At 34.6% G+C, this 24,264-nt stretch overlaps 1 long non-coding RNA gene across 1 annotated transcript in view; it reads right to left on the bottom strand.

Moving 5' to 3' along the window:
- The window catches only part of LOC115064245, a 163,540-nt gene extending 154,580 nt beyond the window's left edge, over positions 1 to 8,960 (bottom strand). The window contains exon 1 of the long non-coding RNA XR_003844077.1: positions 8,780 to 8,960. This is a non-coding gene — a long non-coding RNA (uncharacterized LOC115064245). The remainder of the gene's footprint in view (positions 1 to 8,779) is intronic.
- Positions 8,961 to 24,264: the final 15,304 nt, after the last annotated feature.

The following is a 24,264-nucleotide window of genomic DNA, read 5'->3' as shown; positions in this document are numbered from 1 at the left end:
TATTGCTGTTCCTCCTATAGGGTTGCAGACCCCTTCAGCTCCTTGGGTATTTTCTCTAGCTCCTTCATTGGGGGCCCTGTGTTCCATCCAATAGATGACTATGAGCATGCACTTTTGAATTTACCAGTCACTGGCATAGCCTCATAAGAGATAGCTATATCAGGGTCCCGTCAGCAAAATCTTGTGGGTATATGCTATAGTGTCTGGGTTTAGTGGATGTTTATGGTATGAATCCCAGGGTTGGGCAGTCTCTGGATGGTCCTTTCTTCCATCTCAGCTCCGAACTTTGTCTCTGTAACTCCTTACATGGGTATTTTGTTCCCCATTCTAAGAAGGATCAAAGTATGCACACTTCGGTCTTCCTTCTTCTTGAGTTTCATGTGTCTTATACCCAGAAGATGTTCCAACTGGTAATAAGGACACATGCTCCACTATGTTCATAGCAGCCTTATTTATAATAGCCAGAAGCTGGAAAGAACCCAGATGTCCCTCAACAGAGGAATGGATACAGAAAATGTGACACATTTACACAATGGAATACTACTCAGCTATTAAAACCAATGAATTTATGAACTTCTTTGGCAAATGGATGCATCAGGAGGATTGCCGCAGACGGACTTTTCTGGGGTCCCTGATCTGCGGGGAACGGGTCTCTGGTTGCAGGTGAGCGAGGATTTGGCGAATGTGGGGTGACAAACAGACAGGGACACAAGAGAGTGTGGTATCTGAATGTGAATTGTCAAATTTAGCATCAGACTATTTATACAGAAGAAAATAGGGAAGTACACAAAACAGAGGAATGCAAACCTGGAAGGGCTGGCAGGAACCAACTGGGATAACATACAATGTTAACAACTGGGATTTCCACCTAAAGTCAGTAGCTGGGGGCAAGGGTTTCATGCCGTTGCCAAAGATCCTATAGTCTACCTTCCCCTTAGGCCATTGTAATGCTTGTGTATGGGTGTAACTCAGCTACCTATCATTCTAAGTATCTACCCTGGTTCCTCTTTAGATCACAAACTTCCTTCTTCCTAGAGAGTGATAAATTCCTACGTAGGGCAGTGACTAGATGCCTAGACCCAAGGATCAGCTCAAGGACTGACTACCCAGGATCTGATATGGCTATGTATTAAGGGAAAGCACATGGATCTGTTTTCCAACTAAAGCAAGGACATTGGAGCATTTGTTATACAAAATGCCACCATTCCAGGAGAATGAGTTTTCTTGAACTTTTTGCCTCAGGACAGCGCCCAGGTTTTTGGGGCCTGTTGGCACTTGTCACTACTGGAAAGAATGTAGCAGTTCCGGGGAAGCACATGGAGGATGCCACCATTCCAGGAGACTGAGTTTCCTTGAACTTTTTGCCTCAGGACAGCGCCCAGGTTTTTGGGGCCTGTTGGCACTTGTCACTACTGGAAAGAATGTAGCAGTTCCGGGGAAGCACATGGAGGATTCCACCATTCCAGGAGACTGAGTTACCTTGAACTTTTTGCCTCAGGACAGCACCCAGGTTTTTGGGGCCTGTTGGCGCTTGTCACTACTGGAAAGAATGTAGCAGTTCCGGGGAAGCACATGGAGGATGCCACCATTCCAGGAGACTGAGTTTCCTTGAACTTTTTGCCTCAGGACAGNNCCCAGGTTTTTGGGGCCTGTTGGCACTTGTCACTACTGGAAAGAATGTAGCAGAGGATATCAACCTGAGTGATGTAACCCAATCACAAAAGAATACACATGATATGGACTCACTGATAAGTGGATATTAGCCCAGAAACTTAGAATACCCAAGATACAATTTACCTCACTATTGAATGGAGCTTCTACCACAGCTAAGACTACAAATACCTTACATAGATGATAAACCTATTTGTAAAATTTGGTTGTCAGATAAAGTATCATGTCATGAAACTGGTCAATTGGAATCTCACATAATTTAAGCTAAGGCAAAAAAACCAGCATTGGTTATCATCATGGCCAACACTGATATCTACTACTCATTTTCAGAAAAGAAAGAAAAATATTTTTGACAGTTATCATTTATAATGTGGAAATGTACAGTGTATACCTCAATAACCATAATTTAGATATTTTATATTTCTACTTTAAAACCTTAATGAAATCTGAATTAATATGAACCTGTGTACATTTTAAGTGTTATGAATCAGCACTAAATTTGAATGTTTAAAAATTATGTAAATAGTAGCAAGGAATTAAAAGTGGAAATGAAAGTATTAGTAAAATTGTGATAATTTTAAAACAATTATCTGCTTACTCCACCTAGTTCAAAATTTTTTTAAACAACATAATTAAGTGGCAATTGTCATTGCTCTTTTATAGCTTGTTTAACACATTGATACAAGGTACTAGCTTAATATTAAACATTTTGTGGTTTGGGTATTTTATTGTTAGGAAAAGAATTCAATGTTATCTTAATTTGAGGATGTGTAAGAATTAAAGAACCCAATATGTACAATATATTTCAGTATCTTTTTAGCATACCAGAGAGCTGAATAGATGCTAGAACTTTTTTGTAGTGTTAGGTCTATGCTACATTGTCATGCATTTAGAATTAAATGATATGGACGTGTCTTATAGATTTAGCATTTTAAATTCTGTAACTCAATAGTTTTGCTAGGAAATTGTGTGCAAAGTAAGTATATATTTTAATGTTTACTATGTATGAAATATTAAATTTAAGTCAATGATAAAGTATTTACTTGAAAAGAGAAATGTCAAATGAATGTCTATAGTGAACTTTACATTAATTATATACCTAGTAAAGGAAGAAATTTAGTATTGTGCCCTGTATGTTAAATGCTGAAGGTTGCTGTAGTTTAAGTATCCTAGACTATATGAATTAATCAATAAAGATTTATTACTTGTTTTCATTTTGGAGGATAATGAGGAATGTCTGAAGGAGTACATTTCTTCTGTCAGTTAGGAAGGAGACAACTCATACACACCAGTCTCCCAGTCTAGGAAATTGCTATCTTTTGTCTGTACAAACATCCTCTCCCTTCTGTATATGTCTGGTTTTAAATCCCCTATCCGTATTTGAATAAAGAGCATAATAATTAATTTTATTAAAATTTAAAAGACCTTATTACACTAATACTGTCATACTGTATGCTCCTACAGAGTTAAGACTTCAAATATTCACAATGCGTGGACACATGAAGCCTATAAATGCATGTTTAGGGAAGAAAAGGGATAGATTTTTTCATTTTTTGGAACTCTAAACTGATATATCTTGTTGATATGCAAACTATATTTTTTATTAAGAATATTAAAATACAAAAAAAGTGCAATTTTATTTCTGCACTTGCTGAGAAAAAATGGAAATAAGATAAATGATTTTCTAGATTGGATCAGGTCCAAACCAAGGAATGCACAATGTATGAATAAGCTTTTTAAAAGGGCAAAACTATGGTATTAAGCAGTAGGAGCCAGTGTTGGGCATACCTAAGGAACTGGTATGCTAAACATTCTGTTCACTTTTGACAGTATGAATATAATTCACTTAAAATACAATATAAAAACAAATTCAGAGGAAGTCATAGTGAGGTTTGTAGAGATTTCAACACAAACAGATACCCTTTTGTGAACCTGGCAATCTGCATAATATCAAATGAACAGCAGTCTGGAATGGCTCTGTATTGGAGGACTAAGAAAAAAAAATCTCTTGGAGCAGAGAAGGAATTAATGTTTGAGTTATTCAAATGAGACTGCATGAGTATTTGAAAGAATGTTAACTGGAAGGAGCAGTTTGATTTACCAACTATAATTGGTGATTTCTCTTCCCTTCCAATGCTGCTCCTTTTATTCTATTATTCTCATTTTGTTATCTTTCTAGTCATACTTTTGGATTCTTCATAAATATATAACATTATGGGGGATTGCCACACCCACTCCAGTGAACACTGTGAGGCAGTCTCATTAATTTTTTACATGGAAAAATTTAAAACTATACATTTTTTCCTATATAATCTAATCAAATATCTTAACAGATGTTTATACCAATAAAATAGCTCGATATTTTATGAAGTGTTAATGCCTGCCAGTTGATTATTAGGATTATACTTAGGAGACATTTCATATTATGACAGAAGTTCAAATCATTAAGAAAATAAGCTTATATTTGACAAAAAATATTTGAGATACAACAAATATTGTGCATATGAGTATGTGCATGTGTGTGCATTTAGAGGCTTGTGGTCAAACTCACAGGTATTTCTACCTTATATTTTATTTTTTTATTTTTTTATTTTATTTTTTATAACTTGGTTATATTTTATTTTTTTATTACTTGGTTATTTTATCTATTTGCATTTCAAATATTGTCCCCCTTTCTGGTCTCTGCTCCACAAAACTCACATCCCATCTCCCTTCCTCTTTGCCTCAAAAAGGGTGCTCTTCCACCCACCCACCAACTCCTGACTCAGCCCTCTAGCATCCCTTATATACTGGCACCACATTCCTCCACAGGACCAAGAACCTCCCATCTCATTGATGCCAGTTAAGACTATCCTCTGCTACATATGTAGTAGGAGCCATGGCCCCATCCATGCATATTCATTGGTTGGTAGTTTAGTCCCTAATAGTTCTGAGGGGTCCAGTTAGTTGATATTGTTGTTCTTCCTATGGGTTTGCATAGCTCCTTCAGCCCATTGCCTAAATATTCATTGGAATCCCAGGGCTCAGTCCAATGGTTGGCTGTGAGTATCTGCATCTGTGTTAGTCAGATGCTGGTGGAGCCATTCAGAGGACAGCCATACTAGGCAATAGTTTCAGGGTTTTGTGTCTGCAGATAGGATGGATCCAGAGGTAGGGCAGTTTCTGCATGGCCTTTCCTTCAGGCTCTGCTTTATTTTCTGTCCCCATATTTTCTTTAGAAAAGTACAGTTCTAGGTTAAAATTTTTGAGATGGCTGGATAGCCCCATCCTTCAACTGGGGTCATGCCTATCTACTGGAAGTGGTCACTTCAGGTTCTATCTCCATTCTGTTGGGTATCTCTTTTCCCACTCCCAACTGCTACATATTTATATTTATTCTCCTGGACCTCTGGACTCCTGTTTCTTCTTGTACCTGATCCTGCTCAACTATTTGCCTTCCCCTTCCTCTTTCTCTCTAGGGTCCCTCCCTCTACCTCCCACGATTATTTTGTTCCCCTTCTAAGTAGGATTAAAGAATGCACACTTTGTTCTTCCTTGGTAAGTTTCATATGGTCTGTGAATTGTATTATGCATATTCTAAGCATTTGGGCTAATATTCACTTATCAGTAAGTACTATTCATTTTCCTGAAAAATTCATGAAGTCATCACTTTTTAAAATATTCCATTGTGTAAATGAACCACATTTTCTGTATCCATTCTTCCCTTGGGGGTCATCTCGGTTGTTTGCACCTTCTGGCTATTATAAATAGGGCTACTATGAATATAGTGGAACACACATACATGCAATTTGATTACTTTTTGTTCTCTGCCAATTACTCCCAAATCCTCCTCTACCAAACTTTATGCCCTTACCACACAGAAACAACCCCCCCAAAAAAACCCTAAAATTAAGAATTAAAACAAAGAAAAAAATGAAAATGAGATAAAACAAATGAAATGAAGCCCATGAAAACCACAAAGCAAAACAATACCCACAGAATTCATTTTATCCACCAATAAATCTTGAGGCTAGGGTCTTCCCTGGAAAGTGGTTGACATACTAGTGAGCCTCCATCAGAAAACTGATTTTTTCCTTTTCCAATGTTTATCAATTTCAGACAGCATGTCACTTAGGAATGGGACCTATTATCCATATCTTCCTCCTCAGTGCTTGAAAAGTGTGCAGATCTAGACAACACCGTTTCCTTGGAATTAGTCACAACCTTATCCTCATAGAATCTTTCTGTCTCATTTTCTACAAGGCTTCTTGGGACTTGAGTGTGTGTGTGTGTGTGTGTGTGTGTGTGTGTGTGTGTGTGTGTGTGTGTTGGGGGAAGGAGTTGGTGAACATTTAACAATGAGTCCTCCAAAGTCTCTTACTCTACACAGTGTGGAGTTGTCAGTCTGTATGTTATTTCTTACCTACTGAAAGACTAAGCTTCTCTAATTATAGTTGAGCAATCCACTAGTATATGGGCATAGCAACATTAGAAGTGATTTTATGTTCCTTCAGCAGATTTTATGTTCCTTTAATGAACTTCAGAAGGGTTTCCCCTAAGCTGAAGAGCTTGTAAAGTCAGATTGTTGGACAATTTAGCTCTGTTAGGAATGGGTTCCGTCTATTAAAAGGGATTAACAAATCCAATAAAAAAAACATTGGCTATCCTCATAACATGTGTGCCACTACTTCAGTAGAATACGTTTCAGGTAGGTCACTGTTGTGGGTCACAACATTCGAAGCTCATGATATTGATTACATTTCTCCTTTAGTAGTGTGCAGAGTACCTTCCATCCACAAGAGCAGTGGTCAGTAGGAGTTAAACTTCTGGCTAAGCAACAGCTGAACTTCTCAGGGTTCAAGGACATATGTAATGTGGTGGTCCTCGGCATGAGGACCTTAACATTAATTTATGGAAAGTAAACATTAACGTAGTCTTTGCTGTTTGAGGGTTTTGGCTAATTACTCAATATTGGCGCTTTTACTTGGTGGCATAAGATGTCTAGTTCAGGACCCGACTTCTCCATTATCTTGTGACTAAATTGAAATTCACATATATGGATGCTTTTGTAAAAGTGGACTTCCATATGGTTTCTAAAGGGCCTTTAGTGTTAGTTGTCTTTCGCTGTAATACCCTTCCTATCTTTCCTACCCGTGCAATTTTCTGATTCTAGTTCATGCTTTGTGTTTCTATAATACTATATTCTATTTCCTTTTCCTTGGATGATCATCTCCTCTTTCCTGCTTCTTTGCTAAGTACCTAACATCTGAAGTTATTCAGATTCTAGGATACATATTGAAAATGTAGAAGCTAACATTTGCAAGTAAGAGAAAACAAACAATACTTGGCTTGTGGGGTCTAGGTTACTTCATTTTCATGACAGTTTCTAGCCCCAACCACTCACTTACAAAGTTTTATTGTTTCCTTTGTTTTACCAGCATAATAATAATGTACTGGATAAGTGTGCCACATTTTAATTACTATGTATTATTAAAGATTTATTTATTTATTTACACACATGAGTGCTCTATTTGTATGTATGCCTGCATGACAGAAGAGGGAGGGTGTCAGATCCTATTATGTAGATGTTTTTTTAACTACCATCTGGTTGCTTGAAATTGAACTCAGGACCTCTGGAAGAGCAACCAGTGCTTTTAACTATTGTGCTAGGTCCCTAGCCCATTAATGTCTATATTTTTAAAAATTTATTTTTTGCCTTCGTATGCACATGTACACACACACACACACACACACACACACACACACATGCACACACACACACACAGAGAGAGAGAGAGAGAGAGAGAGACAGAGACAGAGACAGAGAGACAGAGACAGAGACAGAGAACCAAAGCCTAGAGCTCAGAGATACACGTATAGGAGTTACTTTCCTTCTTCCATATAGATATGGATCTGGAGGATCAACCTCAGATCATCCGCATGAGTTGTTAGTTCCTTCCCCTGAACCATCAAGCTGGCTTTCTCTTTATGTTTCTGAAACAAGCACGGTCATTGAGTCTGAAGCCCACTGATTTAACAAGGTGGTCTGTCCAGAAATCCCCAGGGATACTTCTTGCCTCTTCCCTAGCACTGGTATTACCTGTGCTAATACAGTATTCATATTTTACCAGGTACTGGGGATCTAAACTCAGGCTCTCATGATTGAGGAACAAGCCATTTCCCCAGTCAAAACGCAAACATTTTTAGAGCACAATATACCATTTTGCAGAAACAAAGGCTGAAGTTCTTATTGTAATTTCTTTATGTTATCTCAAATCTTATCTCAATATAAACTGTTACTGACAAATCTCAATTTTCAAGTATAAGTTAAATACAAGCTGTGAGAAAGTCAAGTAGAAAATTGTACTGAAATAGAATTGTTCTTTAAAAATGGAAAAACAAAAACATAATACTCAGGAAGTTAAATTTGTCTCCCAGGAAGATCAGACTTAGTTCTTAAATTTGTGTTTTAAATGGGATTATGAGAGTAGAACCTATGTTATCATGACTTTTCTAAGTATGCACTGAATGGTTTATGTGTGTTATGTGTTTCCTAAAGTTTGTTATCTTTGTTGTTGTTATTGTTGCTATTGCTTGCCCTATGTAAGCTAAAGTTATATAACCAGGAACAGCTATCATTATGGTGAATACAATCTATCATTTTGTTTACCTGTACCAGCTGCTATAGTGTTTTAGGTTTTACATTTTAGCATAAAGACAGAAAACTATCAAGGAGCTTTATTACATCTGTAATACAATAGCAGGCTGCTAAAAACTGTAACTTAGTCAACAGGCCAATTCTTCTCATTCTTGAAAGTTAGCTTAACTTAAGGATGACTTTGTACAAAGGAAATTCCATATTCAATTGGGTTTCCTATACATAGTCATATAAAGTTTAAAATATCTCATTAGGTAAGAAGAAAGAAATTACGTGGTGGTTAAATTTGGTTGTCAGATTGATTTTATCTGGGATCAACCAAAAAGCATGACTCTGGGAAGGTTTTAAAATGTATTTGCTGAAAGATAATTGTGGGGTAAAGGCTATTCCCCATAGCAAGCAATACTTTCAGAGGCAGTGCAGATATAAAAGGACATGAGGGGAAAGCTGGCTGACTTAATTTCTACCTACCTTAGTCTTTGAATACTTGCAGACAAGTACCTCTGCGGCTTTCACTGACATCAGAACCCAGGTTCTTCACCATTCTGATGTGGGTTAAAGAACAGAAGCACTCCTAAAATTGTCCAGGTCTTTGGAAGTATGTTAAAACCCCTGGAAAAACTAGTCTGAGACTGAACAGACAGGATTCTGAATCTGGGTTCTCAGTTTCTTTGGCATATAGTTTAACATTTCTGGGCTCCCTAGCACCTATCATAAAAAGTTACCTATAAATTTCCCTTGTATCATGTGTTTGTTTAATCAGTAGCTCCCTCTCAGAACCCAAATACAGGTTCCAACTCTTTCATATTGCAAAACACAATTCATGAATTACCTCCCTATTGTGATAAAACACAATAATTAAGGGTAGGAAGGAAATATTTATTTAGACTAATAGTCCAGAGTGTAAGAGTACCTCATGACAGGGAAGTGAATGCCATAGCTGCAGGAACTGCTGAGAGCTCCCATTTAACTGCAGTCATGAACAGTAAAAGTAAAAGCAATTTAAGTAAGAAGAGTGCCTTTGAAACCTTAACTCATACCAAGCAACTGACAGACTGTGTCAAGTGAGGACACACTTGCCAAATCTACTCAAAAGTGCCAAGAGCTGAAGACAAAGATGTCAAAAATCTGAACGTTTGGAGAACATTGTTATTCTAACCACCATACTGGATGAAGGACATTTCAAATTTAGATTAGATAGATGCAATTTTGGCTTTTCCATGAAGAACTGACTCCCCGTATCTGCCCCCATTCAGAATCCTTCTCTTCCCTTCTTCCTCTTTCTGACTTTATGACCATAAACATACACAGATTAGATTATTTTCTTCTTTATTTTTTTATTTTATTTTTAGCAAAGTCCGCTAGAAAGTTTGTGACATTTGTATGTATCTCTGAGATCACTTAAAATTATTACTTCGTCCTGATGAAAGATGTACTAAGTGGTAGGCCAGGGAGGACTGCTGGCCTGGTTCAGAGAGTTATGACAACACTGGAGGAGACAGAAAACAATGAAAGCTAGGTGTTGCCATAAGTTTTTGGCTGCACCACTTTGTGCTCCTTAGGAATTTCAGGCATGCACAGCCCAGGAACTATCTTGGTAAAACACCCCCCCCCACACACACACACACACACATACACACAAAGAGAGAGAGGGAGAAGGAGCGGGGGAGAGAGAGAGGGAGAGCAAGGGGAGGGGAGGGGGAAGGGAGGGGAAAGAGGAGGGGAGTGGGAAGGGAAAGAGGAGGGGAGGGGAAAAGACAGAGAGGGCACTTAATTTTAAAATGCCTTGGCTACTCCAAAGGGTGGGCACTTCTAAACTCCCCCTACTACCACAGGCCCAATGAGGAAAGTGGCCAGTGGCCACTTACCTGAAAAGTCTCATGGTTGGTTGGTTTTATTTCCGACTGCTACTGTGTCCTCTTCTTTTTCCCCAGTCCTAGCAATTCTATCTTCCTCCTACCTATGAAACACTAAGTGTCATGCCCTATGCCAAGTCATTGTCCACTGGCATATTTATTGATAGATTAAAAAAGCAATTGGGAAGAAGGACCTTCAGCATCTGGACATGCAGATTAAAAGCATCAGCCCCAATCTCTAACAGCCAGACATGAAGATCAACCGTATTTTTAGTTTTAATAAATAAGATAATATTTTGTCACGATTTTTTGAAAGAGATCCTGACTTAATGTATAGGAATGGTACTTCAAAAAGTTCTAGGCTATATTTAATGTTATCTGTTTATTTTTAGTGATTAGATATTATGCATCTATTTTTCCCTTTATTAAATTTCTACAATGAATATAACTCTAAAATTTTTGTATACTTGCAAGATACGATAAAATAAATTCACTGAGGGTTAATAGTTTGTCATAGACAATAGGAAATTTCATCATCTAATTTACAGAATGCATAGCAGTTTCTGTTTCCTGTGTAAAGCAATCAAGATCTTTTCTATTTTTAAAATGTACTGCAAAATTTTATTTAAAATATTAAAGCAGGAATTTCATTTGCTTCCTATGCAAAATCAGCACAATTCTTACTTTAAGTTATACTTAAAATATTTTTTAAAAATGCTACAAATGTCAGGAGACACACTTTAAAGGAAATACAAGAGCATTTCTGTTAAATCAAGTTAAAATTATTCATTCTCCATGAAGTAATACTTATGAGTTATTTCATTCCCTTATCCATATAATAACCTTTAGGAAGCAATAATAATCCATTTCTCTGGTGATTTTAATTCCTGGAGTCAATCTGCTCTCATTAGTTAAGATATAATATAAGTATTTGCATATTGCTATTCCTTCTCTTATACGCAGAGAAATAAAGAATAGAAGTATGCATATGTCTCTTTTGTCCCTAAAATAGTTCTATGTTTTGGTAGATATGTTCATGCACAATATAGATAAAGCAAGAATCCTCTAGCATACTTTATAAACCCAGCAAGTATTTCTAGTACTCGCAAATCATACACAAATCTAATCAAAGTGAGATAGGAGAGAGTAGTGATCAGTATTACATCAGCTACAAGTATGTGAGAACATGAATAAATAAATATATTTAAAACTATTATTTTCATTTCAGGAATTTATACTAATCAAGCTCCTTTATATCACAAACAAAAAGGCTTTAGTGTATAGCTTTATTTGCTTCTGCAAATCCTTCAAATAGTCTATTACATAACCATGGGGGAATTTTATTCTATTTTATTTTATTTAATTATTTTATTTTTTTACAACAGGTTCAGTTTATATAGATCAGGCTTTTATCAACAGTGATCCTCCTTTTTCAACCTGTCCTCTGCTAACCTGCTATGATTACAGTCCAGTGACACCTGTATCATAAAAATTTGTGAATAATTCTTTAATGTTCAAAGAATAAAGGCAAAATATATCTATAGAAAATTATAACTAAAAATTAAAAGAGATAAAATCATGTGGCCGAGTCTGAAACAGTGATTGCAAGATGCACACAGAGGCATGGAATAATGTCAGGCACGCTCAGAATAATGGGTTGAGAGTAGTTAATTATCCTGCATACTAGAATCATGTGCCTTTAAACATACTGGGTGAGCTCTCTGTGTTATATGTATATTAAGCTCTGCAAGTTCTCCTGCGGAAAGTGGTGGGCAAAATTCCCTGCATTTCACAGAGGACAGCTACAATAAATTTGATGTATAGCCATCATCAAACATTTGAGAAAGGTCTTAATATGGAAGATATTAAACTACACAGTTTTAATTGCTTAGTCTTTCATTTTTGATCCATGAATGGTTAATGTTAGTGGAAAGAGAGTACCTAAATTAAATATATATTGTGATTTCTCTCTCTTTCTCTCTCTCTCTCTCTCTCTCTCTCTCTCTCTCTCTCTCTCTCTCTTTCTCTCTCTCTCTGTCTCTCTCTCTCACACACACACTACTAAATTTATATTAGCTATTAGCTCATAAAATAACAGTAATACATACCAACTAGCTACTGTAATCCTAAAACTACTGTGTTATATCTCCTACCTGGTAGCTGTTGTTGCTGAGTCAATTCATCTCTGGTAGTATACAGAACACTTTATAGAGCATATGTGGATGTGAGTGGATGTGTGTGTGTGTGTGTGTGTGTGTGTGTGTGAAGATACTGAAATAATTAGATTGTCACTCTGTGCTTTCTACTGTCAGAATGAAGAAATCTTTAAAATTTGTTCAATAAAGTTTATTCTCAGTAATTCATATGGAAATTATCTTTTTTTAGAAACTCAAAAAGTTTACAGATGATCTGCGAAGTTTTGTCACAGGGAATTGAATTAATTTGGAGTACAGTCATCATATAATCATTTAAAATTTTCAGTAACTAAATAAAATCATTATTAAATCTAGTGTATATCTGATTCTCTGAATTATGTAATTTACTGACTTTTATTCTGTCATAGTAAATATTCTATAAAGGGATATAATAATAATTGAGCTTTTCTGGGAGCTACAAGGTCCTTTTTTGGTCACTTTTCTTTACTACAAATGATAAACTTCTTACCACTATATAAAAGCAGACAAAGATAATAAGTAAGTAATAATGACTATGTGCTAAAAAAAAAAAACCCTTTATTTGTAAGTAGATACTTCCCTCAACTATCTAATTATATCATTTAATTTTTACATTTATTTTTATTTTATTTATTTTATTTATTATATTATATTTATTATATTTTATTTATTTTATTTTTTATATTTTATTCTATTCTAAATAAAATTAACAATGCCTACATAAGAACTCAAAACAGCAAATAAGCTTTAAAATTCAATGGCACTTATATAAGTATCTGCTAATATAGATTTAATCACAATTCTATTGAATTTAGCAAGGATTAGAATGACATGATTTGCTGAAGGCTTTCTACCATTCACTAATTCCAACCCACCTGGTACATAGTCCAAAAGATAAATATTTGATGTTTTCATGGATTAAACATATTGTTTTATTTTACACTGTACTAGCTGGTTTTGTGTGTCCAGACTCCCTTGCAGAAATGTCTCCATGAGATACAGCTGTAAGACATTTTCTCAATTAGTGATCAAGAAAGGGAGGGCCCATTTTGGGTGCTGGATTCTATAAGAAAACAAGGTGAGAAAGTTAGTGGAAGCAAGCCAGTAAGTAATTTCCCTCCATGGCTTCTTCATCAGCTCCTGCTTCCTGATCTGTTTGAGTTCCAATCCTGACTTCCTTTGGTGATAAACAGCAATGTGGAAAGTGTAAGCTGAATAAATTCTTTCCTGCCCAACTTGCTTCTTGGTCATGATGTTTGTTCAGGACTAGAAACCCTGACTAAGACATATATTTACAACCATGTGATGTATATATATAGTTTTCACCGTCATTAAAGTATATCAAAAGATTTTGATCTTTATATCAGTTCTGTTCATTCAATAGCTGAATACACTGTATTTTGGACAATTTACACTGTGATTTTTTTCCCTAGCTTCAAAATATACAAGCATTTCACTCATGTATGTGTGCATCCCTAGATCTATGGATTGGAGCCTCTTTATATATCTTCTTGAAAAAGAAATAATCACTTTACTGAATTTCATGAAGTTAATTTTTTAGCATCCATACTGTCTTAACTCTTTCTTTGTTTTAAATGTTATGTAATTATTTCACCTAGTTTTTCTTTCCAAATAAGGAATCTATAAATTACCAACTGTATAAAAATTGTTAAAAATAGAAATACTGTGGCTCTTTTTTCTATTAATTGCTGTGTGGTATAGCTATAGTTTGGTGGCATTTTGTATTAAATGATATTTAGGAAATATACCCTGAAAGAGATAAATGTCACTGTCATAGTTCTGACTTTTAAAAAATACAGAATGATCATCTCTAATATTAATAGTGACTATTCTTTATTTATTCATTTCATACAATTACTGAGGCCACTTTTTTGGCTAGACACAGTATCTGAATCTATTCTTATGTGATAAAATGGAAAAGTCAGAAAAAGAAATTTTCACAGGATGAAAAGAAAAAGCAGAAAGCGTTATGTTAGTGGAGAATGTCAGTTACAGTTTTCTAGGTGAAAGGTGCTAGATTTTTCTGACACAGTCAATATACTTGTTGGAAGGGATGGGAACTGGGGAAGGAGGAAAGACAGTGATGGAAAGAGCAGAAGAGGCCAGAAGAAATCAAGGGTTTCCAGTAATTCCCTAAGAGAGAAACAGGTTCTGAGGAATACATGATAGGGAAAGTTAGAGCAGCAGAACAGCATGAAAAGCGGGGGGGGGGAGAGGATATGGCTGAGTGATGTGGAAGTGGAAAGAAAGTTTTCTCAACAGGGTTATGGAAGGTTTGGAAAACTATGTTTGTCACAGAATTGTTGTGTTTTTGACCTATGTCTATCACAGACATTGGGGAATTTCAATCTCTATGTTGAGTCAGATAAGTCTGTCCTGTGATCAAGAAAAGGTTCATCATGTCTTTTTTTTTTTTTTTTTTTTTTTTTTTTTTGCTTCACAGTGCTGCTTCTAATCTTCTGGAACTGAGGCTAAAATAGCTTTTTTCCACATTCCTCCATGCCACAAGCAGAAAGCCTCCAATATATCAATGGAGTCGTTGAAGGAAGTTACATCTTTCTGGGGGTCTATTCTAGCAGACACCTACATGAGATTGAAGGGGAAAAAACAGCATAATACGGTTTTCAATGTTGGCATTACCAGTTTTCATTAGTGATTACATGAAGGAGGTATAAATCACTATATAGAAGCCACTACTTTGTGGAGACAAGGCCACGCAGAAGATGGTAGTTCTAACTGCCTTCTCACTCTTTTGGGTGGTAACTATCCATCCTTTCTATCTTGCCACAGATATGCAAAGACAGTTCTGTGTGTTAAGAAAACCCATAGTTGAAGCAAATTAGGTATTATTAAGGTGGATGCTCTATATCTATGAGTATGCACAGAAGATGCAGTTTTTAAGGAGAGGTTGTTGACCTGTTAATACTATATTCAGTTAATATTATATTCTGCTATTGTCAATTGTGGATCAAATTGTCTATCATATTTTAACATGTAAATAAAAGTTCTATAACTGAAATACAAACCATACAATCATTGAATCTATTAGCCATCTGTGATTTTTCAGCCTTTATATCTTGGGGAAATGGATTCTTAAGAAAAGTCAGTTCCACCAGGCTGCATGATACTATCATATGGGAAATAGTTCAAAACTCAAGCTATGCAAATTAAGATTAGTACTGTTTGCATTTAATAGAGACAGAAGCCCAATACATTGTACAAGATATGAAAGTCAAGTTCCATGTATCTTTTAGGAGAAACTTGCAAGTGAATGGTAACTATCAGGCTTGATTGTTGGTAGCATTTTAGTACCTGAAGAAGGGGTCATAACTAATTGGTATTCTGTGAAGATTTGTGCTAAGAGTATCAAGCAAGTTTCATTTGCCAAAAAATTTCATGAATCCATTGATATTAGTAGCTGAGTAGTACTCCATTGTGTAACTATAACACATTGTCTGTATCCATTCCTCTGTTGAAGGACATCAGGGTTCTTTCTAGCTTCTGGCTATTATAAATAAGGCTGCTATGAACACAGTGGAGCATGTGTCCTAATAATGGGTGGAACTAGAAAATATCATTCTGAGTGAGGTACCCCAATAGTTACTATCCCAGACACTATAATGGATGCCAAGAAGTGCTTGGTGACAGGAGCCTGATATAGCTTTCTCCTGAAGGTTCTGCCAGAGCCTGAAAAATATAGAGATGGATGCTTGCAGCCATCCATTTGACTGATCAAGGGATCCCCAATGGGGAATTTAGAGAAAGGACTGAAGGATCTGAAGGGGTTTTCAGCTCCATAGGAGGAACAAAAATATCAACCAACTAGATCCGTTCCCAGGGACTAAACCACCAACCAAAGAGTACCCATGTCTCCAGCCTCATATATAGCAGAGGATGGCCTTGTCAGACATCAATGGGAGGAGAGGCCCTTGGTCCTGTGAAGACTTGATGGATGCCCCAGTGTAGGAGAGAAAACCAGGATGGGGAAACAGGAGTTGGTGGGTGGGTTGGGGAACACCCTCATTAAAGCAGAGAGAGGATAGAATAGGGTGTTTTCAGAGGGGAAACCAGGAAAGGGGATAACATTTGAAATGTAAATAAAGAAAATATCTTTAAAAATGTTTTAAAAAGAGTATCAAGCAAGTTACAGTAAAAATACAGTCCAATCACAATTTGAGCCATATCTAGCTTTAAGGAGTAGCGAGCATGTCATTGTTACAAACCAGTTACTGTGATTGAATGTCCACACCAGTTCACCTTAGCCTAATCAGGTGACAACACATAGTAGGCTGAGTACAGGTCTAAGAGTTCTAAGTCCTACCACTGTTGAGTTGGCAACAGTCTTAGGTGAGAAGTAGTGGAAATTATTATTGAGAGTAAAGTAATAATCTGAAGTCTCAGTTTATCCATCTATGAAGTCTTAGGAAAAGCAGGAATTAATAATGTCAAGCCTAACCCTACAGAATATTTTGCTACTATGATTTTATTAGAAACTTATTAAGAGTCAAAATTTAGAACAGTCGTGACCTTAACTAACACTCATTTAAAATAGGCCACCATGCATTGCAGAATCCCAGAAGACAGTGCAGTGACTGAAACAACCTTAATATAGTTTTAATTATTTTTGACAGAAGGAAAAATGAGATTGAAATCTACTTTTATTTTTTTCTGTTCTAACAGCATATGCAAAGTTTGAGGAAGGGGCATTTTACAGGGTTTTGCTTTTGGGGGAAACATTAAAATCTCTTACTTTTATATGTTATTTTCATGCTTCTAGAGTTTGCTATAGAACTTTAATGTTCAAGCTTTTATTTCACAGGATTAAATATTAAAAAATATTACTAGCTAGACATGGTACATTTACTTTCCAAGTAATTGGATTGTGGATGAACCTGCTGCTACTGTTCATTAGCCTGTAACTTCATAAAACTCTAACTCTATTTTCCTTTTACAACAATGTATTTTGGAAACTTTCCATAGAGTTGAGAGCAGCTGAAATTAGGAGTATATAACCTTATACTGTCTTTGGGAAAATGATATCCTGCTCCTCAACAAAGGAATTATGTTATTAGCATAGAGTGACAATAAGGGTGGGCAAGTCATTTGATATCCCCAATATGTGTCATCCTTTGATATTTAACACAAATTTCATTGTTGAAATTATCTCACTGTTTTATTGTTAAGGTGATTGGTGCTTAATATAGAAGACATTAAAAATGGAAGAAAATAATAAATATCAGTTTTTAGTTATTCTCATCTCATTCTCATATGTTTTTCTACATATACAGGTATTTTATATGTTGGTAATGATTTTGAAAATAAAAATCTTGTTCCACTTTCCTTTTTATGTTACTTTATAAACCTTCCCTGTATTTTTAAAGTTCAGCATAAGTGAATTTCATTATGGATTCCAGCTCCTTATTTTAATGGATGTTTTATGATATAATCAGCCACTGCTGGACATTTGGATTGCTTCCAAATGTTTGGTACCATAAATAATTGCATGATATGGCATCTGCACATAAATCTTTGTCCTCATTTCTGATAATTTCTTTAGGAGCACTTCCAAGAAATGGAATTGTTGGGTCAATAAAAATGAATATAGTTAGGGTTTGATATCTTTCCAAACTTGCTTTCAAAATGTATATAAAACATGAGTTTAGAACTGGCCTTTTTATTATACTGCATAGGATTTGCATGTTTAAATACATTAAGCAATTGCACATTACTAGACTTATCTTTAGTAAGTTGCATACCTTTACTACATAAATTATATACAATTCATTAAAAGTAAAATTGATTCATATGATGTTGCTACATTAAGCATATTGATGATATGCTATTAAGTAAATTGTATGGTATGAAATGGAACATATTCCATCATTATAAATACACATGCACATAGAAATTACATGAAAAACATGATGGCCAATAAAATACAATGTAACACTAATGGGGTATCTCAATAACTGATAGTTGGCAGTGTAAATAATGGCAGCATAACACTGAAACCTTGAAGTCCACTATTTTATTGCATTTTAATAGCTGGGACCGACTGGAGAGTTAGTGTAAAAAGAGCTTTCAATTATTTAAGATGGCATTATGGTTCTGGAGTTTTATATTTACTCAATTATCAGGTTTCAAACTTGTATTAGAACAATTATACAAGTAAACTTATAATTCCTAAATTTTGCAAATCTGCTGTATATTACCTAAGACAAAATAATACAAAAAGTATATATTTAGGGGAAAACATAACAAATAAATATTTTATGACTTATTAGAAAAAATCGCTAATAAACAAATATAGAACATATAGATAATCAATAAATGAACCTCTCTCTCAACACACACACAAATGCACGACTATAAAGAAACCCTCTCCCTGCCACATACCCCACATATACATACACACAAATACACACACACACACACACACACACACACAGACATATACATGCCTAAGAACTTCATAAGTTCATTGTTTTTAATAGCTGAGTAGTACTCCATTGTGTAAATGTACTAGATTTTCTGTATCCATTCCTCTGTTTGGGACATCTGAATTCTTTCCAGCTTCTGGCTATTATAAATAAGGCAGCTATGAACACAGTAGAGCATGTGTCCTTATTAAATGTTAGAACATCTTCTGGGTATATGCCCAGGAGTGGTATAGCTGGGTCATCAGGTAGTACTATGTCCAGTTTTCTGAGGAAACACCAAACTGATTTCCAGAATGGTTTTACCAGCTTGCAATTCCACCAGGAATGGAGGAGTATTCCTCTTTCTCTACAACCTCGCCAGCATCTTCTGTCACCTGAATTTGTGATCTTAGGCATTCTGACTGGTGTGAGGTAGAATCCCAGGGCTGTTTCGATTTGCATTACCCTGATGACTAATATAATAAAAATGGTCATTTTACCAAAAGCAATCTACAGATTTAATGCAGTTCCCTTCAAAATTCCAACTCAATTCTTCACAGACTTAGAAAGAACAATTTGCATGGGGAAACAGGGGAAATTTCCTGGACAGAACACAAATAGCTTATACTTTAAGTTCTAGAATTGACAAATGGAATGTCATATAATTGCAAAGCTTTGGTAAGGCAAAGGATACAGTCAATAGGACAAAACGGCAGCCAACAGATTGGGAAAAGATCTTTACTAATCCCAAATCTAATAGAGGGTTAATATCCAATATATACAAAAAACTCAAGAAGTTAGACTCCAGAGAACCAAATAAAATTGTACCCTATTAAAAATGGGGTACAGAGTTAAACAAAAAATTCTCAACTGAGGAATACCAAATAGCTGAGGATCATCTAAAGAAATGTTCAACATCTTTAGTTATCAGGGAAATATTTTCAAATTTCTAAGCACATGAAATCAATTCCAAATTCTCAAGGTTAAACAAATGGTTGTAGAATATCTTATCAGTGTTAATTTAGAAAATATGTTTATTGTGCAATATAGTTTTCATTGATAAAAGAATGCAGTTTAAGTAAAAAATGAATAGAGAAGATCTAAAATTGTGTTTATTAGCTTTGAATAAAGTTATATTTGAATGGATTCAGTTCAACTTAAGGGTATATTGGAATAAATTCATTTCAGCTTTGACAAAAGAAAAATTAATTTAAAAGATAAGGAAATTTAAGACTTCTCTTTTCCTTTCTTTTATTCTTGACATTTTCTGTTTTTCCTCTTTTTGAAAATTTTACCCTGTAGCCCATGAGATGGTGATACCAGAATTCAAGTAAATTTTCCCACTCAGTCAATAATTCATGTGAAAAACAATTGGGAGAAGTAAAGGAGCAGAAAACATGGTCAGAATATAATGTATAAAAAAAAGAAACATTTTTTTACATATATATGCCAAAGAAGTGAGCAATAATTCTTGTTACTATGTAAAGTAAATTGCTATGTAAATTTGACTAATACATGGAAGAGAATTGTGTCTTATGATGGAATTATGTAGATGAAACTGTATAGTAAAACTCAAGTGCATATATTCATATAATTATACACAGGAATATATGTATAAATGAAATACTTAATTATATGTTTACATGTGTATACATGTACATTGATGATAATGATTACTGTGAATCATTACAATTGCCCATGTGGAGTCTTATAAAACTTCCCTGGTTTTCTATCATGGAACTTTCTCTTCTTTAATCTTGAAAAGCACTTTGGTCCTCACAAGATGATAATCTTTTATGGACAGTAATCATAAACATATTGAATCTTCAATCAAAATTGTTGTTTAAGAGTAACCAGAAATAGAAGATTGTATAAGACTGGTCACATGTTAAAAATGATCTATTTTCTCACTCTGTAATGACTCCATTAATCAATTTTGCCTATAACATTTTTGTCTACCCAGTGAAAATAAAGTTCAGCCTTTGTTTTTGAAAAATGTTGCTCTTCTACACTGACATTTCACCCTTGAGGAAAATCACACCACACTGAACATATGCTACAAAAATAGATCATTCCTGATAATTCTGCATAAAAGTGCTATTTGAAGTATTGAGAATTAGAATCACAATGAAATGTTGCAAGCACCTTAATCACCAATAAAATAACACAGTTACAAATTCATTACTTTAAAACATAAACTATATACATTTTTTAATTAAATGACACATCAGAGTTTAATAATCTCCTGAAGTTTAATAATCTTATAAAACTTAACTGTATTATCCTTTTCTATAACTTTTCATGTAAATTTGGCCTAAGTTGGACTTTGGCAAATAATTCTTGAACTGAGAAATTGAAACTATAAAGCCAACACAGAGGTGTATGGGGGAGTTCCACACCTCATAGTGGGCCCACAATAGGCTTCTCACTCTATGTTAAGGTCAACACCTTACAGTGGTCTTTTCAGCCTATGTTCAAGCCGATACACAATATCAGTGAAATCTGAGACACTGGACAGAAGCTGTGCTGACCAAGGTAGTACTTGTAACTCAAAGGAACTAATAACACATCTTCTGGCATTGAATAACAAACAGTACGAAATTAGAAACTGACAGGTCAACTCTTCCATGACATAGTGCTCCCATAGGAAAGGTGTCTGATTTTTCTAAATTAAGAAAAAAATTTCAACAAAGTAAATGCAAATATGCACAAATTACAGCAACATGAAAAATTAAGATACAATATTTTCTTCAAAAGTTGCTAATACTATTGCAGTGATTCCAACTGATAATGATTTGAAAGAGTTTAGACACATAATTTAAAAGAATAATTGACTATACTATGTTTATACTAAGCAGAGAAGGCGCAACAGCATTCCAAGAGAAGAACAAAAACATGAATGAAATGAGGTAAACAGAACATGGAAATAAATGCAGAGAGAGAGAGAGAGAGAGAGAGAGAGAGAGAGAGAGAGAGAGAGAGAGAGAGAATATGAAGGAAAAGCAAACTGAAATGAGGATGGAAATGATAAACCCCATAAATTTAATTGTTTTCAAAAATAGCTATTTTTACTGGAGCAATAGGCATTCTCAAATAATTTTAATTTGTAAATCCATAAGAGCTAAGATTATGTAGTATTTTAAAATATTTTTGAGCTAGTTGTGTTTTGTATCTTAATACCTCTCTTTATGTCATCTTATTTTCATGAATTTTTTTCTTGATTTTTATGTTTTTGAATTATATGTATTTTATAGATGCAAAGATTGTTTCTCATATTTTAACTGCTTCTTTAGAACTATTGTCTCTTTTTTGTACAATTTTTTTTTTTATTTTCATGTGCTCCCACTTTTGAATTGCTGGTTTGTTGACCTTATGCATTGTGTTTAAAGTGTAGAAAGTCTTTTCCTGTAAGTTCAAGTATATTCCCAGCTTCCTCTCCTTCTACCTTCAGATCTTGGAAAGTAGTCCTTGATCCTTTTGGAGTTTAATTTAGTGCGGTGTGATAGATGTAGACCTAGTTTAAATTTTAACATAGAGCTATCTAATGATAGTTTGACAGGGATCATTTGTAGAAAATGATATCTTTTCTGTCTCATATATTTTGACTACTTTTTAAAAAAATTAGATGTTCATACATACATGGACTTACATGTAGGTCCTTCCTTTTATTTCATTGATCTAAATAACTGCTTTTATGTCAGTAGCATGCTGTTTTTATTACTTTAGCTCTAAAATATAGCTAAAATTAGGAGTGATGATATGTTTTTTCATATCCTTAAATTTATTGCAAAATATTTTTCAGGCTTTAGGGAATGTTACTGTTTTACTTATTTCTTTCTCAGATTATATTTACAAAAACAGATATGGAGAAGAATGAAGCAGTTTAAAGTGTTCCTGATATATATGTACACTTACTTAACTATGTGATTCCCATTAAGAGACACAAAGAAATGCTCAAAGAAATATGTACTCTTCAATCAACAATGGGAAAGAAACTAGATATACATATATAAATTAATGAAAACAAAACCCTTATCTTGCTCAACAAAAAAACATTTAAAATGATTGAAGATTAATATTATAAACATACCAGGTAAATACTTGACATAATGTCATGGTCACACAAGTCTATATTTCTTCTTTGAAAGAAATATACCATTACATCTGATAAAATACTTATGTGCAATATGGAAACCGTTAATAGAGGACATGAATGGAAGAAAAACATTTTTCTTACCCATACTGTAATCATTCAGAATATATTAGATAGATTTCAAAACAATATTCAGTGAGTGAACAAATGAGCAATTTCAAACAAGACACAGTTCAAAGAAAGTCAATACACATGCTAAAATTGTCCAATATCCTTAGCAATCATGGAAAGAAAACTAAGGATGATACTGATACTCGATCTCCCCTCGGTCCTAATAGCTGCCATCATAAAGATAAAAAACAAATGCTGGTTAGGATACGCAGGGAGGATCATTCATATATTGTGGATGGAAATGTAAATGAATCCAGTCACTCTGGATATCAGCATGGATGGGATTAAATTTGAGTACCTATTGGAGGAAACAAAGTCAAAATACAATGAGAAGTCTGCACAGTGACATACATTAAACTATTATTCTCAACATTCAAGTTACTGAATCATCAGAGATACCCACCAATGAATGAGCATCTAAAAAGATATAGGGATTATCATAAAGCTATAACCCATGAAATCTAATCTTTGCAAGAGTATGAAGGAAACTTCATTCCTTGTTAAGTGAAATAAGTTAGAGTCAGAAATATAAATGCTTCTCTTAATAATAATCCAGATGGCTTTCAAAATTCATGTGAATATATAACAGGAAACTAAACAATTCTTTCTGAAGATAAGAGAAAAGAGAGGAAATTGCCAAACATTTGTTCATATCCCAATGCTTTGATGTTTACTGGATGATTTATTAAATAGTATTTAATAAATTTAGTTAAGTATCTCTGTTAGCATTTCTATCATTAGCTTTAATTTTCCAGTATTGTCTCTCTTGTTCCTTATCCTTTTTGTGTATTATTGAAAGCCATGTTTTCCCACTGTTATTTATGATTTTAATATTTTTAACTACAGTGTAATATATACTCCCAGTGTCTATACCTGTTTTTCTACATATATCTTTGAGAAATTATTGAAAAATGGATATGTGAAAGAAGACAATAATGACAAAACCACAGAGGTTCATGTGAGCTCACAAAGAAGTCGTTCCAAATCTTGAGAGTGTTGTGTATGCTAAAATTTCTCTGTGATAAATAGTTTTCAGATGGATATATTTAATGTTTGCTAATAAATATTCAGAAAGTCTTTAATCTCCCCTTTCACCTTCATCTTTTAAGAACTGATACATTGTGATTTGTTCTAGAAATCCTGGGTTTTCTTTAAGTCTACTTTCCCAGTGTTAATTAAATTTAGCTGGAATTTTATATAATTTTTGTTGCCTGCTTGAAGT

Source organism: Mus pahari, chromosome 6 (genome assembly GCF_900095145.1).
Source record: "Mus pahari chromosome 6, PAHARI_EIJ_v1.1, whole genome shotgun sequence".
In the NCBI taxonomy this organism is placed as follows: Eukaryota; Metazoa; Chordata; class Mammalia; order Rodentia; family Muridae; genus Mus; species Mus pahari.
The sequence above is the reverse complement of the archived record's forward strand: the minus strand, read 5'-3'. Positions and strand labels throughout refer to the sequence as shown.